This window comes from Bison bison, unplaced genomic scaffold, assembly GCF_000754665.1.
Source record: "Bison bison bison isolate TAMUID 2011002044 unplaced genomic scaffold, Bison_UMD1.0 scf7180017864240, whole genome shotgun sequence".
NCBI classification, from domain to species: Eukaryota; Metazoa; Chordata; class Mammalia; order Artiodactyla; family Bovidae; genus Bison; species Bison bison.
In genome coordinates, this window is record NW_011494812.1 from 290,134 (window position 1) to 295,803 (window position 5,670).

At 41.8% G+C, this 5,670-nt stretch overlaps 1 pseudogene; it reads left to right on the forward strand.

Moving 5' to 3' along the window:
• The first annotated feature begins 1,393 nt into the window (after positions 1-1,393).
• The window catches only part of LOC104993590, a 10,353-nt pseudogene continuing 6,076 nt past the window's right edge, over positions 1,394-5,670 (forward strand).

The following is a 5,670-nucleotide window of genomic DNA, read 5'->3' on the forward strand; positions in this document are numbered from 1 at the left end:
TTTTCCAGTCCTGTGGCCACTGCTGAGTTTTCCAAATTTGCTGGCATATTCAGTGCAGCACTTTCACAGCATCATCTTTTAGGATTTGAAATAGCTCAGCTGGAGTTCTATCACCTCCACTAGCTTTGTTTGTAGTGATGCTTCCTAAAGCCCATTTGACTCGCTTTCCAGGATGTCTGACTAGGTAAGTGATCACACCATCATGAGTATCTGGGTCATAAGGATCTTTTTTGTATAGTTCTTCTGTGTATTCTTGCTACCTCTTCTTAATATCTTCTGCTTCTGTTAGGTCCATACCATTGCTGTCCTTTATTGTGCCCGTCTTTGCATGAAATGTTCCCTTGGTATCTCTAATTTTCTTGAAGAGATCTCTAGTCTTTCCCATTCTATTGTTTTCCTCTATTTCTTTTCATTGATCACTGAGGAAGACTTTCTTATTTCTCCTTGCTATTGTTTGAAACTCTGCATTCAAATGGGTATATCTTTCCTTTTCTCCTTTGTCTTTCACTTCTCTTCTTTTTACAGCTATTTGTGAAATAGCTGTGACAACCATTTTGCCTTTTTGCATTTCTTTTTCTTGGGGATGTTCTTGATCCCTGCCTCCTGTACCATGTCATGAATCTTCATCCATATTTCTTAAGGCACTCTGTCTATCAGATCTAATTCCTTGAATCTATTTCTCACTTCCACTGTATAATTGTAAGGGATTTGATTTAGGTCATATCTGAATGGTCTAGTGGTTTTCCCTACTTTCTTCAGTCTAAGTCTGAAGGACTGACATCTTTCTTCAATCTAAGTCTGAAGGACTGGGAAACAGACTCTTTGAGGGCACAGACAGAGCCTTGTGTGCACCAAGACCCAGGAAAAAGGAGCAGTGACCCCACAAGAGACTGACCCAGCCTTGCCCATAAGTGTCCAGGAGACTCTGGTGGAAGCATGGGTTGACGGTGGCCTGCTACAGGGTTGAGGGTACTGAGTGCAGCAGTGCATGCATGGGACCTTCTGAAGGAGGTCGCCATTATCTTCATTACCTCCACCATAGTTTGGTCCCAGGTAAATAGCAGGGAGGGAACACAGCCCCACCCATCAACAGCCTCCTATTTAATGGATATGAAAATAAAAGTTTGGGAAGGTGAAATAACTTTTCAATATCACATGGGAGCCTTTCCAAGGTGGTAACTATAAAGGAGGCTGAGACCGAGGAGTGAAATGAGAGGTAGAGTGGGAGTCTAGAGAGCAGTGGGAGATATAGTTTTTCTGTGGTGTGCAACGTAGGCCAGAGATTTGTCAGTTGGGGAAAACATGAGGTCACTTTAGAATTCTGGGGGAAAGGTGTGCTGAAATTAGAGATTAAATACCAGCTCAGAGAGTTAGAAATTCTACTTCCCAATGAAATGCTGCTTCTACTACTCTGTTACTAGTCTTTATCATCCCGGGTAGTAACAATGAGGGCAGTAAGAGTAACTCTGGTTGCTCTCAGCACAGGTGCAGGGGTTCTGCATAAAAGCATGCTGCACCTACCATGATGGGTCTGGGCTCTGCTGTCTCCAGCCCTCTCCTTATTCTGGAGGCTGGGGATGGAACCAGAAGCTTTGGGGGCAGGAAACTGTTTCAAGCTCTATATTGTTGTTCAGACTCTGGGTTCTTTTTCATTCCATCCTGATTCTACATTTTCCCTCACTCTTCTTATCCTTCTACAGTGTTCCAGGAGCCAACCACCTTCTATCTCAACCAGATTTCGGCCTATGCCAAAAGAACCTGGGTTCAAATCAAGGCTTAGGCTGGTTGGATGACTTGCAGCTTCATGGCTGGGAGAGTGACTCGGGCACTGACATTTTCCTGAAACCCTGGTCCAAAAGCAACTTCAGTGATGAGGAGATGACTAAATTGGAGGATCTGTTTTGAGTCTACTTCATCGGATTCATCCAGGAAGTGCAGAACCACATTAATGAATTCTCGTTGGAATGTGAGTACAGTCCTCTGACCTGAAGACACTCTCAATGACTTTTCTCTCCCTTGGTTCAGGCTATTACTCTCCTTTCCCCTCTTTATCCAACTGCATGTACACACTTGTCTAGAATAGTCCCCGGCCTCTGACTCCACATATCCACCCAGTCTCACAGATTCTTCCTATTTCTTGCATTCTTGTGTGACACATGAATTTCCTCCTTTGTAGCCATTTCCTGGTTTGCTTGCATGTAACTTGCTTCTCTAAAACTCCAAGGAAGAGCCTCCTTTTTCTACTTCATGCCCAAGTGATGTAAAGTGTGACTTCCTACTCTTCTAATCAAGGTCTTCAAGCATCTGTTGCCCAATCCCTTCTCTACATGTAACCATTCCCTACACCATGGAATGCTGCACTTCTGACTCCATCACACGTTGCCCCTCTTCTCCCTTCCTGTCTATTGTACATCCTTAAAAGAGCCTAACCGTACCATTTATGATATGCATACCTCTCCTCAGTGCTCTTCTTTCTGAAAAGTCCTGAATACTGCAATTGGTTTTTGAGTTATTTCACATCAGACCTTTCTCGCCACTGAAAACTAAAGTCCTATGCCTTTTCCCCATCCTTCTTTTCGTTGTTTGCATTTTACTAAGTTCACTTCTGTTTTCCTTTACACAGACCCCTTTGTGATCCAGGTGATAGAAAGCTGTGGGTTGCATTCTGGGAAGGCCATAGGAAGCTCTTTGAGAGGAGCTATAGGAGGACTGGATTTTGTGAGGATCCAGAATCATTCCTGTGTGTCTGCACCAGACAGTGGCAGCAGGGGGCAGAAGTTTTGTGCACGCATGACTCAGTATCCAGGCATCTCCAATATCATTGAGAGGCTCATGTCAGAAACCTGTCCTCAATATCCTGGGTGTTCTCAAAGCAGGAAAGGCAGAACTGCAGAGGCAAGGTTAGTCTTGTTCTCTCTACAAGACTTTTCTATTTCACCTCCCACTACTTCCTTTAAATTCAAAAGTGGGAAGTACCTAAGTAGAGAGGAGTTAATTAATAAATGATTTGGTTCCCATGGAAGTGGAAGAGGTAACTGTCCAAATTTCTGAGTTAGTATGCTCTGAGTTAGAGTCATAATCTGACATTCTTACTGTTGCTCCCTACCCCAGTGAAGCCTGAGGCCTGGCTGTCCAGTGGCCCCATTCCCGGGCCTGGCCGCCTACTGCTGGTGTGCCATGTCTCAGGATTCTACGCCAAACCTGTGCAGGTGATGTGGGTGAGGGGTGAGCAGGAGCAGCCTGGCACTCAGCAAGGAGACATCATGCTCAATGCAGACTGGACTTGGTATCTCTGAGTAACCCTGGATGTGGCGGCTGGGGAGGCAGCTGGCCTGAGTTGCTGAGTGAAGCACAGCAGTCTAGGAGACCAGGACATCATCCTGTACTGGGGTGAGAAGGAACTGGGGCCCGACTGGGGATGGGAGGAAATGGTCCTGAAGAACAGAGAAGGGAACAAAGAAAGGGAAAGGATTTGATGGATGAGAGAAGAATGGAGGGAGGAAGACAGGCATGGAGAAAGGAAAGACAGGGAGAAAAGAGAGAGATTCAGGGAGACAGAGAGAGAGTCAGAGTTTAAGATTTATTTCTAGGACTACAGTGCCAGAGGTATGAAAATAGCTGTTTTAAACTACACAATAGATAAGAATGAAAGACTGTAGTCTGGGTGGGATGTGGCAAGAAGGAGAGACTAAGGGTGGTTGTGAGAATGAGACCTCTGGGAATATGAGAAAGGGAACCAGAGATGCCAATGCATCCAGAATAGGTCATGGTTGTGTTGACATTCAGGTGGGCAAGAAGGCCTGGAGAACTAGAGAAGGGGTTTGAAGTGCTATTATTTTGGTCTTCTCCCAATTGCCAGGGTGCTCCACATCCATTGGCTTGATACTTGTGGCAATTATATTGCCTTCCTTGATCCTTTTGATATGGTTTGGAGGTGCTGGTGAATTTTCTTTTTTTGACCTTTCTTTTCTGTTCATCCTTTTACTCTTTCCTTCCATTTTATCTATTACTATTATGTCCCTTTAGTCTCAATATTTCCACTAGATCATTTTCCTTTCTTCTCCAATTCTCATTTGTAGGTAAATCTAAAAAAAAAAAAAGCGGTAAAATATACATGACATAAAACTTACTGCACTAGCCATTTAAAAATGTGTAGTTTAGTTGTATTAGGTACATACATGTTTTATGCAGCCAATCTCTAGAACTTTTTTCATCTTGAAAAACTAAAAGTCTCTTCCATTAAATCACATTCCCCAATCCTTTCTCCCTCAGGCTCTGGCAATCACCATTCCACTTTCTGTCTATATGAATCTATCTACCCGTGGTACCTCATAGAATTGAAATCATTTGTGTTTTTTGCTAATGGCTTATTCTACTTAACATTATATCTTCATAATTCATTTGTGTGGTGGAGTGTATTAGAGTTTCTTTCCTTTTAATGGCTGTTTTGTTTACCTGCTCATCTCTCAATAGACTTTTGGGTTGATTCCACCTTTTGGCTATTGTGTATAACACTGCTGTGAACATGGCATACAAATATCTCTCAAGAAGAGCAATTTTTTGCTTGTGTTCTTAACAGGTCATATCAGAATATCTTGTGAGCCCTGACCATGTCTCCTTTTCCATTTGGAATAAATATCCAGGAACCCAGAAACCCAAGTTATCAGCTTAGGTTTCAATTTAATCATATTTCAACAAATAATCATCACATTTGATTAAATCAGTGTTCTTGTAGGCTTTAAGATGAATAATAATTTATGCACTAGCAGAAACATAAATAAAATTATTTTTATGAGACAATATCAATAGTAGGATCCACTGAGATTTTGTAGATGTGATAGGTAAGAAAGAATATACCTTGAAATAAGTGAAATGAGGTACATGACTTCATGGTGTTATCACTTTGACTTCTTATTTAAATTTTTTGTCTGTTTCTGCTGAAATGTGATTTGTTAAAATGAACTAACTATGATTACGCTGAGATAATTGTATTTGCAGAGCTGCTGAACATTTTAAGTATAATTCCACTCTCTTTGGATGATTTTCTTTACTTTTATTATTTTTAAAATATAAATTTATTTATTTTAATTGGAGGCTAATTACTTTACAATATTGTATTGGTTTTGCCATACATTGACATGAATCCACCACGGGTGTACATATGTTCCCCATCCTGAGCCCTCCTCCCACCTCCCTCCCCATCCCATCCCTCTGGGTCATCCCAGTGCACCAGCCCTGAGCATCCTGTATCATGCATCAAACCTGGACTGGTGATTCGTTTCACATATGATAATATACATGTTTCAATGCCATTCTCCCACATCATCCCACCCTCACCCTCTCCCACAGAGTCCAAAAGACTGTTCTATACATCTATGTCTCTTTTGCAGTCTCACATACAGGGTTATCATTACCATCTTTCTAAATTTCATATATATGCATTAGTATACTGTATTGGTGTTTTTCTTTCTGACTTACTTCACTCTGTATAATAGGCTCCAGTTTCATCCACCTCATTAGAACTGATTCAAATGTATTCTTTTTAATGGCTGAGTAATATTCCATTGTGTATATGTACCACACCTTTCTCATCCATTCGTCTGCTGATGGACATCTAGGTTGCTTCCATGTTCTGGCTATTATAAACAGTGCTTCGATGAACATTGGGGT